This window comes from Rattus norvegicus, chromosome 5, assembly GCF_036323735.1.
Source record: "Rattus norvegicus strain BN/NHsdMcwi chromosome 5, GRCr8, whole genome shotgun sequence".
Classification (NCBI taxonomy): Eukaryota; Metazoa; Chordata; class Mammalia; order Rodentia; family Muridae; genus Rattus; species Rattus norvegicus.
The window spans coordinates 121,266,794-121,280,942 of NC_086023.1; the positions used below are offsets into that span (position 1 = coordinate 121,266,794).

At 41.1% G+C, this 14,149-nt stretch overlaps 1 protein-coding gene across 4 annotated transcripts in view; it reads left to right on the forward strand.

Annotated features, from left to right (window-relative positions):
• The window catches only part of Dnajc6 (DnaJ heat shock protein family (Hsp40) member C6), a 166,244-nt gene that overhangs the window by 34,262 nt on the left and 117,833 nt on the right, over positions 1-14,149 (forward strand). For 2 of the 4 annotated variants that reach the window (XM_039109918.2, XM_006238449.5), the window contains exon 2: positions 5,809-5,873. The exons of the other annotated variants lie outside the window; for them this stretch is intronic. The gene's annotated coding sequence lies outside the window, so the exon portion shown is untranslated. The remainder of the gene's footprint in view (positions 1-5,808; positions 5,874-14,149) is intronic. 4 annotated transcript variants of the gene reach the window in all.

Sequence of the window (14,149 nt, forward strand, 5' to 3'; positions counted from 1 at the left end):
GGAGATGACACTGTAGGTAAATGTACTTCCCATCATGCTTGATGACTTGATTCCCCAGGTGACCAATGAAAACTGACCCTTGAAAGTTGTCCTCTGATCTCCACATATATGCTTCTCTCTCTCTCTCTCTCTCTCTCTCTCTCTCTCTCTCTCTCTCTCTCACACACACACACACACACACACACACAAAATAAAAGTAATAATTGTTTTAAAAATTCCAAAACACCTGATCCTTCTGTATAACTCAGTAGGTGGTGCACGGGTGGTAATCCTGGAACTCAGGTAAAGGTAGAAGGAAGGAACTGACTCCACAAAGCTGTCTTTTGACTTCTACTTGTGCCTTGCGGCATGTATGTCCACACAGACATCATGCATATACATATATACAAACAGACAGACAGACACACACACCTTAAAAAAATTAACCATTGCAAGCCTCTCTCTTAACCAGTTTTACACACAAGCACATCTTAAACCACAACATTTTCACCCTTGGCCCCCAAAGGCTCATGTCTATCTCATCATGCAAAGTGCATTTAGTCCATCTCTCAGAGTCCCCATGGCAACAGCTCCAATATTGTTATAAAGTTCAAGCCCGAAGTTTTCTAAGATTCAAGGTAAACTCTTAGCTGCGAGCTCCTATAAAATAAAAAGAAAATTGTATACTTTCCTTATCTAGTGGTATGGGGATAAACATTCCATCTCAAATGGGATAGGTGTGGTACAGAAAGACGTGATGGGGCCAAAGCCAGATCCAAGTGCATCGGGATTGACATAAACCCTGTAGCTCCTTGCCTGGCATTTGGTAAAGATTGCATCATGGGATGATATGAGCTCCCAGTGCTTAGGCATTCCCATTCCTATGGCCTTCTTGACCACAGCCCACAAGATTGATTTTTTGTGGTTTCTCTGCGTTGTTGCCTGTGTTTTTTCTTAGCAGATGTTTCAAGTTCCTGGTATCACTAACCTCCCATGTTCTCTTATCATGTTTTTGTGTACATGCTCACAGTTTCATACATTGCCCTCTCAGAGGCTGCCTACAGTGGTCTTGATGCTGCCACATATAACTTGTCCCCAGGTCTTCTTTGAAATCCATATGAAAGTAATCATTACCCTGTAGTTTTTATGTTCTGCATACCTAAAAAATGGAATTGTGTGGAAGATAACGCCACCCACAGTTGAAATTTCTGTGCCTGGACAGCAGAGCAGTAAAATGAATCCCAAGGAAACAATTTTCTAGTCAGGCTGCTGCAAGCAGTAAGACTCTGTGCTCAAGGGAAAGTATTTCACACCCTAGAGTTTGTTGTGAGTGAGTTCTGGTCAGTTCTTTAAAATGTATATAGATAAATTTTTCTGATGCTAATCACTTCTTTTAAATGAAAATAATCCCTTTAGAAATCATTCTTTTCTCTGTTCTATCTGTACTGGCTTTTTTTTTAAATTCCTTTTTTCGGAGCTGGGGACCGAACCCAGGGCCTTGAGCTTGCTAGGCAAGTGCTCTGCCACTGAGCTAAATCCCCAGCCCCCATGTACTGGCTTTTATGATCAAACAGGTTTTCAAGTCTTTCTTACTCTGCATTTTGCTTCCTGTTCTTGCTGCAAACTAGTCTAGAAGAAGCTGACAGTAGCCATGCCACAGTCTAAATCCTGGATTGCTTTGAAATTTCCTTGCTCAGTTCACTTTGTCTATCACCTTTAAACTCAGCCTCCTGTCAAGACACAGGGCACGGATAAAATGTAATAAAGTTCTTTGCCAACGCGGAAACAGGAATGGCTTTTAGCCCAATTCCCAGTAGAATTCTTATTCTCATCTGAAACTTACAAGAATAATCTTCATTGTTATATCAGTTACTTTTATGTTGTGATAAAATTTTCATGTTCGAAAGCAAATTAAATAAGTGTATTTATTTTATCTTACAGTTCTAAAGGAGGAGTCCATAATGGTGAGGGAGGCTTGTCAGCAAGCAGACAGAGCTGAGAGGTCACATCTCAGCTACAGAGGAAGCAGAAAGAGTGAGCAGGAAGTGGGGCAGGGCCACAGATCTTTAAAGCCTGCCCCTAATGGCGTACTTTCTCCATCAAGGCTATACCTACTAAAAGTTCTATATTCCCCTCCAACAGCACCAGTAACTAGGGACCATGTGTCTAAATGCACGAGCACTTCTCATTCTAGCAACAACAGTTAATCATTCACATTTCTGCCATCATCCTGGTTCTTTGAGCTCAACGCTCTCTGCTTGTAGCAGCCTAGGCTTTCTTTATCCCACTTCTAATTTTTCCAAATTATTCTTGCAAACTGCTGTCACAGTATAGAACCACTCAGTTAGGTTTTCACAGAATTGACCCCTCTTCACAGGGCCAGATTCGTGTGTTAGTTATCTTTACGTTTGCTGTCACCAAATATCTGAGAGACCATATTGAAAGTAGAGTTATTTATTTTAGCCTACGGTTTCAGGGGGTTTTACTCCATATTCTTTGGCTCCATGGATGTTTGGGTCTGTGTTACGGCACTAAATGATGGCATCAGAAGCACATGGCAGAGACTACTCAACTTGGTACACATTAAGTAGAAAGAGAGAGAGGGACGTAGGCAGACAGAGGAGAGCCAGCTAAATACATAGATACATAGATACGTAGATAGATACATAGATACATTGATATAGATAATACTTGCATTATCTGGATTTTCCCCCCTGTATCTTTTTTATTTCTTCCATGCAGTTCATGGTGTGGTACCACCCTTATTCAGGGTAGGTCATCCCTTGTTAATCAAGTCTTTTTGGAAGTATTCTTACAGACAAACCAGAGGTGTGATTTTCCTAATCTGACAAATAGTTTTCAGTGTGATTATGTTGGTGATGAAGAGTCTCCATTATAGAGGCAAAGCTTTAGCAAATACTACTTATCAATGGTGGTACCCGGTGCACTGTCAGCAGTGTGAGGATCACCTTGTCGTACCATATCTTCACCAAGACTTGAGTCTGTCAGTCTTTAAAATTTAAGATATCCTGTTCGGTATGGAGTAGGTCCCTGTAGTTACACTTTGAGTTTTCACTGTGAGTCAGCGGTTAAGAACCTTGTCATAAATATATTGCTCACTTTTGTGAAAGAACTGATTGTAATAACTTTTGCCAATTTATTTTCAAGATAGAGCTTCTCTCTGTAGCCCTGGCTGTCCTGCAACTCACTCTGTAGGCCAGGCTGGCCTTGAACTCAGAGATTTACCCACCCCTGCCTACCAAGTGCTGGACCTAAGGACATGCCAATACCTCCTTGCCAAATTTCTTACTGAAATTTGATTTGTAGATTTTTATATCAATTAATTAATTGTTAGTGTGTGTACATGATATGTGTCTGGAGGGCTTATATGTAGAGGTAAGAGCCTGACTTTGAGAGTTGATTCTCTCATTCCACTATAAGGTCCAGGGATTGAACTCAGGTTGCTAGACTTGAATGTCAAGGGCCTTTACCTGTTGTGCTATCTCACCAGCTCTGATTTGTAGATTTTTATTGTTTAATTACACATTTTGTATATAAACTATTTGGATAAATATATTGTGAATATTTCTTTACAATATGGCTTGTATTTTTATTTTTACTTTCTTAAGTTTCTTTCAAACTGATTCTCAACTGAGCTAGCCTAAATTTGTGATTCTCCTGCCTCAGTCTCATGAATGTTCAATTACAGGAATGTACAATGATATCCCGCTTCTTATTATATAAATCCATTGTATATCTCTTCAGACATGCCAGAAGAGGACATCAGATCTCATTACAGATGGTTGTGACCCACCATGTGGTTGCTGAGATTTGAACTCAGGACCTCTGGAAGAGCAGTCAGCGCTCTTAACCACTGAGTCATCTCTCCAGCCTGATATCCAGCTTCTTAATGATCTATTTGATGGGAAATAAAAACTATATTCTTTGGGGCGGGGTCCCTGGGAAACCTGAAGCCTCATGCCTATTCTCCTACTGAGCAGGGAAGCTCAGATTCATAACAGCCTTGAACGTTGTCTGCTAATTTTGTATTTTGATTTTGAATACCGGTTCTGTTTTAACAAATTCCTGTTTTCCTCAGTGTGATATAAAGATATCATTTTATGCTTTCTTCTCGAAGCTTTGTTTTATAATATGTTGATTTATGAAATTTTTAATAAATCGGATTTGTTGAAAAGAAAACTTAAGTAAGCTTGAATTAAGAAATTGTTTTTGCTGTCATCGATTGAATCCAGGAACTCACATGTGCTAAACAAGTGCAGTGCCACTGAGCTATGTCTCTGTCCTGTCATTATTCTAAAATTGACAGATGTGTGTGTTGTGTAGATAATGCACATCATGACATATACATGTGTGCCATGTAGTGGCCAAACGTAGCTAATAAACAAGTGTGTGACCTCACATAATTGTCACGTTACGATGAGAACTTTGAGTTGCACTGAGTTGTCACTGTGAGTCAGCGATTAAGAACCTTGTCATAAATATTTTGGTCACTTTTGTGAAAGAACTGATTGTAATAACTTTTGCCAATTTTTTTTAAAAGATAGAGCTTCTCTCTGTAGCCCTGGCTGTCCTGGAACTCACTCTGTAGGCCAGGCTGTTTCTATAGTTTTCAAGAATGTAATATGCCATCACTGAGCCTGGTCACAGTGCCATTTAATCGACTTCTTAAACTTATCCCAGTAATTATGTCCCTTTGACTGACATGTCTCCACCCCTGCTCCGCTACACACCAGCTCTGATCATCACCGTTTTACTCTCTGTTTGCATCATCTGTTTAAATTCTACACGTGTGAGATCAAGTGGCATTGGTCTGTCCATGCCTGGCTTATTTTACTTACCATAGTGTCCTCCGGGTTCATTCACGAATCCCAGATGATGGGAGTTCCTTCTTTCATAGCCAAATAGTATTCCATTGTGCATGCATACCACATTTTCTTCATCAAGTTTTATATGACACGTATTAATTCAGTACCTCAACTATTATAAATAATATTCCATAAATATGGGAGTGAAGGTATTTATGTGACATTAATTCCATTTCATTTGAATATATAACAAGTGGTGGGTTTTCCAGATCATGCAGTTGTACCTTTACTTCTTAGGAACCGCCAAAGTTTTTCACAATAGCTCTATTAACTTACACTTTTACCCACAGTGTGTATGTGTGTTTGTGCATGTGTGTGTGTTTGTGTGTGTGTTATTCTGTTTCTATCTCCTTGTCACCGTGTTCCCTTTGTCTTGTTTTGGTGGTAGCTAATCTAAGGATAAGATGATAGCCACTGTGGTTTTCATTTGTACTACAATGATGACGAGAAATATTGAACACCTTTCCATATACACACTGGTCACTTCTTTCTCTTCCTTTGAGAAATGTCTATTTTTAATTGATCATTTGTTTTCTTACTCTTTCCCCATTGTGTATTCTTGGTACCCAGGTTGAAAGTCAGAAGGGCCTAATGTATGGATTTGTGTTTGTCTCTCCAGTCTGTCCCGTTGTCCACAAGTGAGTTTGTGTTGGCATCCTGTGGTTTGTCACTGTAACGTTGTGGTGTGTCACTGTAACGTTGTGGTGTATTTTGAATATGACGTCTTTGGCTTTGTTCCTTTTGCTTAAGAGTGCCTTGCCCATTCGTGGCCTTTTGTGAGTTCACACATGTTTCAGGATTATTTTTCTTTTTCTGTGGTTAATGTTACTGGTATTTGGTAGAACACTGAGCTTGTACTTTGCTCTGACTGGTGGACACTTTAACAGCATGAAAGCACAGGATATATTTCCATTTATTTGTTTCTTCTCCAATTCCTTTTCAGTGTAAAGATCTTTCATCTCTGTGATGGTGTCAACTTGGCTGAAGTGAGGATTACCCGGAGAACTGGTAAAGCTTTCTTGTGGGGTGTGTCCATGTCCTGAGGCTTTTGAGTCACTGACTGAACAAGGAGGCTCTGCTCTTAGTGTAGGCAGGTGTCGTCTGTTCAACTGAGGGCAGTCGGACAGCACGAAATGACCAGAAGATTTTAGGTCTTTGACTCTTGGATCTGAGGTTCAAAACTCTTCCCTCCTGGACACCAGCACTACAAGTTTAGACCTCAGGATTTATACCAGAATCACTCGACTGCCCTCGGGACTGTAATCTCTCTCTCTGAGAATTATACCACTGACTTCCCTTGTTCTGAGGCCTGGGTGCTTGAACCGAGCCACAGTATAACAAGGTATAACTTTGTCAAGTGGATTTTGGGCCATTTGACCTGATCATGATGGGAAGGAGCTGAGGATGAATTAAGAGTAAAATGTACATGAATAAAAGGAGACACAATCATGCAGGCCTTGCTGGGTACATGAAGAGAAGCTGAGGAAAGGATCTGAGGTGTACTGAGTGCCCATTAAAGGTCAGTTGCTCTGTTGGATAATGTAAACATCCTTAAAAGTGATTCCAAGAGAGAAGTCTTGGTCAAAAGTCTAACAGCTTTGGGTGTTAGCTACTGAATGGTAGAGTTAGGTTTCAAACTCAGATCTATATTGTTTTCTCCCCACTGTCCTCCACTGCCTTTCTGTGCACTTCCCTTCTCTTTCTCCACATTTTTCAGCTATCTTATCATTCCTTTCGTGGATTTCTGAAACCCTGCTCTTCCTTACTTTCTATGGAACAAAATTTATATTTTCTTTTTCTTTGAGACAGGGTCCTGATGTAGTCTTGGCTGGCCTAGAACTTACTTTGTCGACCAGGCTGGCCTCAAACACAAAAATCCTCCTGCTTCTCCTCCTTGAGTGCTGGGATTAAAGGAGTGTGTGACCTGTTCTTGATGGGTTACAGAGATAGCGGCTTCCCACCTACTTTCTTACCTTAAAGTATTACACTTTCTATTGTAGCAATTCTGAAGTGTGTTCACATGCCACTTAGGTATCACTGTATAAGGAACCATCTAAGCAGACTGGCTTGAGACAGCATTCATCCATTGAGCTCACATATCCACTGTCAGGAATTAAGCACACCAGCTCAGTAGAGCTGACCTGGTCCACTTTCATCTGCTCTCATGCCTGGGGCGTCAGCAGAGATGCTGAGACCACCCAACTAGCTGGCTAGTTTGGGCTTATACTTCTGGAGAAAAGGAACAAAGGAAGCTAATAGAAGCCAGAGGCTCTTGGGCCTAGGTACAGTAGCACTTGCAATGTCTTAGCTCCAGATGCTGGAACGAAGTATCCCAGACTGGGTGACACAAACACGGGTGTTTGTTTCTCATAGTTTAGATGCATGCTGGCTGACTTAGTACATGGTGCAGACCATTTTGTGGCTCCTAGGAAGCCACCTTCTTTCTACGTCTTCATATGATGGAACGCTCTGATCTCGTTACTCTTTCAGTTACTAATCCCTTCCCAGGGCTCCCACTCTCGTGGCCTCATCCTTTTAAAATACTAATTTAAAAACTGATTTACTCTTTACTACAACCTCATATGCACTTAGGATTTATTCTGATCACTCTCCACATCCTCTCTTATCTCCCTCCATTCGTATCAAGTCCTCCTCCCTCCCATTTCAGTCCCTTTCCTGGCTTTTCTGACTTTTGGTTTTGTCTTGTGACTCATTAGAGCCGCCTGTGTGACCACTGGATTGACACAATCCACGACTGAAGGCAATGGTTTCCCCCTTGCCCTGAATCTTATTAGTAGCAAACAGTTCAGCACCAACTGGCAGGACACCCTGAATCCTCCCCCACCACTGCTTGCATGCTGATGGGATCATCTTCGTGTCGTCTTAATTCAGGCAGCTACAGCTGCTGTGACTTCATGATTGCAATGGCCGATTTGAAGCTCTTCTTCTTGTATTGTGTCTGTTGCATTCTTCCTACCTTCTCTTCACAATGTTCCTTAAGCTTTAGATGGGATGATATAGATGTCTTGCTAGGGCTGAGCATCCTACATGACCCCAATTTAACCCGGTTACTTCCTGAAGGTCCCCATCTCCAATATATACATATTAGGCAGTTAGGGCTTCGGCCTAAGCCCTTTGCGGGGTTCAGTGATATTAAGAAAAGGCAGGTTCCATTTCTTTTACTGTACTGTATTCTCTCCAACTATAGCACATTTCCCTCCCAAGTTTCCAAAAAAAAAAAAAAATGCATTGGGATCTCTGATTCTCTGATCATCAGTTAACGAACAATCAATTCTACAGCAGAATTCAACTCAGATCTGCCCATTTCTGCTTGTGGGCAGAATCAGAGCTTGGATATTAAGGGCTCAGTTGCACAGGACTATTCAGGCATCAGTTCAGAGCCCAGACTTCAGTGTTTCTGACCACCAGCTGGCTACAAGCAGCTCCCTCTGACTCCCTGGTTTGGCTTTGTTGGTTTGCTCGGGCAGCTCAGAGAACCCAGGGCGGGGGATGGGGCACATTTATTGGTTTATTGTAAGGCCACAAACAAGGATCTGAATGAAGACACACATGGGACCATCTGACAGGCGTCTGGCTGCTCCTTCGATCTGGAGCAGTTCCTCCTCACTTTCCTCAGTCTCCACAGGTCTCCAGAAGCTCCCTGAACCCTTCCACTGGGGTTTTATGGAGATGTCATTGCACAGGCATGACTGAAGCATGGGCAACTGTGTACCAATTGGACTGGGCAGAAAGTTATCATTTAGTGCTCCAGGACAGTGAGAAACCCAGCACAACCTGTCCGTTCAGATTCTTCATGGCCCCTCTGTACAGTGTGCCCTCCTTTCTGGTATGGGGCAGGACCCCATGTGGAATGAAGGTCTTAGGATCTATTATTAAACAAGGTAGCCAAGAAGGTTTTTCTGGTCAGGAGTAAGACAGGAAAGCAGAAGGTTATAATAGACTTTTGGTCTTACTGATTTGACTTGGGGAAGAAAGATCCTAGTTCTTACACTTTCCCTTAGAAAAAAAGAACAGAGAAAGAAGTTTTGCTCTGAGGCCCAAGTTGCCCCAGCATTATAACAAAGACATTAAAAAAATCCTTTGTAGCTTTAAACCTGCTTTAGAAACTAAAGGCCAAATACTTTAACTAAAGCTATACTTTCTGTTCTAGCCATTTTGGAAATAGTAAGAACCATGGAATCTCTCTCCCTCTTCTTCTCCCTTCCCCTCTCCGTCCTCCAGCCCCCCACCCCATGTGGTGTGTGTGTGTGTGTGTGTGTGTGTGTGTGTGTGTGTGTGCACATGTACACATGTATATGCATACCATTTGTATGCATGCACACATACATTCGGCTTTGTGAAAGCAGAGGTTACCTTGCAGGCTAGAGAGTATGTGGTAGAGGGAAGACAGTAGTTAGTGGCAGTAATTAATTCTATTCATGAATCTGTACACACACAAAGAAGTGTGGATTTAGAGATCGTTTTCATGAAAGACTCTCTTTGAAAGGAAATAGAGTCCTTATGTTGTATGGGAGAGATCTAAGCCCATGTATTCCTTTGATGTGGCTGTATTTCAGGGTTGTGTTGAGCATGGTTCCTACTCTGCAGACTACACAATGAGGTGCAGAGCTTCAGAGGCAGAGGCCAGAGGCCAAGGTTGCAGTCTAGGCTCTGCACTGATTAATTGTTGTTAGAAAATGTTTATTCTTCGAGTTTTACTTTTCTTATTTAAAACTATAGAAAACTTGTCTCCTTTGGTTGTTAGGTAGATTGAGGCAGTTTATTTTTGTGATAGATGTACAGTAGCCACCCCCTGGAAGAGGCTACTGAAAAATAAGATACACAGGTAATGTAAAGTGCAAAGCCTAGCAAGTATGTAGCAGGAAGAAAATATTCCTGGCTCCACATTGAAGTAACAATACTTTGTATCTACTGGGATAAACGAGAGAGACACTGTAAAGCTAAATTTACCTGTGAATTCATTTGTTTCACTTTTGTTTTTAATGTAGCTACTGGAAAATTGAAAGTTGTTATTTTTTTCTATTTTAGTTTCTATTGTTGTAATAAACACTGACTTAGTTCATCTTATAACCCCCAGGTCACACTCCATCACTGAGGGAAGTCAGGGCAGGAGCTCAGAGAAGGAACCTGGAGGCAGGAACTGAAACAGACATGATGGAGGAATGCTGCTTACTGGCTTGGTCTGCCTAGCTTGTTCAGCTGCTTTTTTATGTACCCCAAGATGATCTGCCTAGGGTTGACACTTCCCACAGTGGACTGGGCTTTCTTACACTAACCATTAACCCACAGACTTGCCTACGAATCAATGTGACAGAGCATTTTCTCATTTCTCATTTATCCTTCTTCTCAGACAATCCTATCTTGTACCAAGTTGACAAAAGACTAGTGTAACAGCACATAGTTATCATTCACTGGTGGCTTACATCCTATTTCTTCAGACCTGTTTTTGTGACCATGAAGTATTGTATAAACATTAGTTCTATCCTGAACATGTATAGAAGATATCATTGTATAGGTTGAGATCCATTTTTAGCTAAAACTTATTAACATTCACTAAAATTTTAATGTAAGCTTTTATGTAGGTGTCTTCGTTTTTTCTCCTCATGTATACAGTAGGGAAGAAATAATTCATTTATATGAGTAAATAAAAACTTGATTGCACTGGATTACAATTATGTGTCCAAGTAGGTTGAATTCTTTTGAATACACACACCACAGATACAGTGCAAATCAATTAATTAAAACAGGGCATTATAAGTACGGTAAGGCAATGGTCTTCTGAGATTAGTGCACTTAGAAAGTTGTCTTCTTATGTCTCCTTTTTTCTCAAATTTACTTCTTTCTTGTTGGCAACACTTTCTTCTCAGCTCTCCTGTCCCCACATATCAGAAACACAGATTACAGGTATGCCGTATGTTATCTTTGTTCAAGGGCAGGATTCAGTTTGACTTACTCTCTGGTTTTCACCTGTTGACCTAGCTTCATTTTAGATATTGATCTTGTAGGACAGCTCCAACTCTAGCAGAGAAGAGGAAAAATTTTTAGAAAGAGTACTTCTTTTGTTTGCTTAAAGAAAATATGTCTTATGTCTGCTTTTTAGATGTGGCTTGTCTCCCAGAGCTTTGTGGGTTGAGTATCACTGGGTCCCTAATATCATACTCTGAGACCAGTTGGCCCTTTAAGAGGTGGGCTTTGTGTAAGGAAATTAGGTCATGAGGGCTCCAAGCTCATGAATGGATTAACAGTGTTTTGTGGTAGTGGTTCATGGGAGTGGATTCATGATTGGCTTGGTGGTATAAATCTATAATCCTAGTTACTCAGGAGGCTTAGGCAAGAAGATCCCAAGTTCAAGGCCTGCCCTAAATTATAGAGCGAGTTCAATGCTTACCATAGGTATGTTAGCAATATCCCTTTTCAGAATGAAAAGATAAACCTAAAAGATGACTAGGGCTACAATTTTGTGATAAATGCTTGCTTAATATATAGCAGATATAAGGCACAAGGCCTGATTCCTATAGCATGAAGAGTAGGTTGATTCCTATGGAGGGTGGGCTGTTATCAAGAGCAGGTCTTGACTCCCTCTATCTCTTGGTTTCTTGCCGAGCAATAATTCCTTCTGTGTTCTGGTTCCCTTAACACTTTTCTCCCATGTTGTCATGTAGCAGGAAGTCTTTGCCAACTGTACCATGCTGTTTGGCCCTTCCTGTTACCAGAATTGTGAGCTTCATAAACCACTTTATTTTTTTTTTGAGTTTTATTGGTGCTCTTATATTTCTTAAGCTGAATTATAGATACACACTTACTATTCAGAAGAATATTTATACATTACAACTAATATTTTAATTGTTCAGTATAGTTCATAACAAACATTAAAATTAGATATTAAGAAATCAGATATTAAGATAACCCTAAAATATGACTTGGAATGAGGAAGAGGCCATCATGGTACACACATGGTGAAAATGACAATGGTCCCTCTGTGTCACTTACATGCGACTTCAGATTTCTAATAGTAACACAGTATTACAGAGTTAGATATTTAAACTCCTTTTCCAGGAAGGTAGGATTGACTCACATTGCATAAACCACTTTAAAAGGACCTCAACCCATGTACATTGTTATAGCAATGTCAAACAGGGCAGGACCACAATGGTAACTAATAAGTACAGTGAAAAGCTTTAGTTAGAACAGAGAAGATTGGTGCTTATAGAAGTTCTGTATTTTGGCTAGTTTTAAACTTCCAGGATAAATGTTCATTTCTCTTAAAGCTCACATGTTTAACTGATACACCAATAGAATTCTGGTAAATTGGGTTGTGCTGACTTGAGTTTTAAGGAGTTAACTCTTGCTCCATCTGCATTAGATCACTTCCCATTGAACCTAATGGTGGGACTTATATGAATGACCTGGTTCCTGGTAATACCAGGAGAGTTCTTCTGGAACTAGGAATGGGTGCTGGGAGCTTCAGGATGTGCCCTACAACCTTGCAGCCAAAGCTGGAAAGGAAACAGGAAAGCACATCAGTTAGTGTCTCTGACCTAACTCAGATGTTAGCATAATTCACACACACACACACACACACACACACACACACACACACACACACACACACACACACACACACAGGCATTTCCCACCATTACATGGTTCCTTGTGGTCCACATGGTGATAGTAGGAACAGAGGTAGGCATCATTACATCATTTTCTGTCATTCACAAACAATATGCAGTCTAAAGGAATATTCTCTCAGAGTGATGGTTCATACATCATTCAAAAAGGGGCCAGATATAGAATGTGTAAATCTCCTAATCTGGTCAAAAACAAAAAGAAAATTTAAGTTAATATGGTTTGAAAAGACAAAAGAGTGTTTTCTTCAGTTCTATAGAAATACAAGAGGGCAGTATGTGGTAGCTTTGTTGGGTGAATCCATTTCGAACATGCAGGGAATCCAACATGAACTTCTCTGGAAAATTGTCCTCTACATGCAGCTCCATGGTCTCTATCAGTCATGGATACCCCAGGCAGTGGCTATGAAGCAGTGAACAAGAGACTTTCCCAAAGATGACTCATCTACTTTCCACAGGAGTATTAACATGGCCTGACATCATGGAGTACACAGGCTGGAGTGGGAAGGCACAGTGTAGACAAACAAGTAGAGCATGTTGTGACATGTTAAAAGATGTACAGTGTACTCTGGGAGCTGATGGAATTATATCTAACCTGATTCTGACAACTTAAAGATTCCCTGGGGAAGTGCTGTCCAAACAGGGACTTGAAGAGAAGGTTGGATGGGGACATGGGGAAAATCCAAGGATGCCTAGTGCCTGGACCTAAAGACTGAGGTAGAGAGACTTACAAGGTGAATTAGTGGGTAAAGGCAGTTTGTTGTTGACTTACTGATCTGTTTGATCCTTAGAAGTCACATGGTAGAGGGAAAGAACCAACTCCCTCAAGTTGTCAACTCCCTCTGACCTCTGCATGTGTACACACACACACAATAAAGCAGTAAAATGTAATAATAATCATTTAAAAAAGAATAGAGGTGAGGTGAAATAAGAAGTCTAGTTCTGAGGGAGAAGTAATTGTCCTGGAGTGTGAAGGGTACATGTGTCAAACACCTAGATCAGTGATCTCAACCTTCCTGATGCTGCTACCCTTTAATAGAGTTCTTCATGTTAAGGTGACTCCCAACCATAAAATTATTTTTTTTGCTACATCACTGTATTTTTGCTGCTGTTATGAATTATAATGTAAATGTCTGTGGTTTCTGATGGTCTTAGGTGCCCCCCTGTGAAAAAGTCATTCAACCCCAAAGAATCATGACCTAGGTGGAGGACTGAGTCCTTGTCTTTCTTAGTAACCCATGCTGTGATGAAACACCATGACCAGAAGCAACTTGGGGAGTGTCTTAGTTACTGTTCTAATGCTGTGAAAAGAGAGCAAGGCCAAGGCCACTTCAGGGGGTGACCATCATGACAGGATGACAGTGGGCAGGCATGGTGCTGGAGCAGAGCTGAGAGTTTACATCCTGTTTCACAAGACAGCAGCAGGGAGGGAGGGAGGGAGGGAGGGAGGGGGAGAGAGAGAGAGAGAGAGAGAGAGAGAGAGAGAGAGAGAGAGAGGGAGAGGGAGAGAGAGAGAGAGAGAGAGAGAGAGAGAGAGAGCCAAGACTAAGTGGGGGGGGGTAGAGAAAGATAAATAGAGATAGAGAGAGATTGAGGTTGATTGAGAGATAGTCTGGTATGGGCTCTTACAACTTCAAA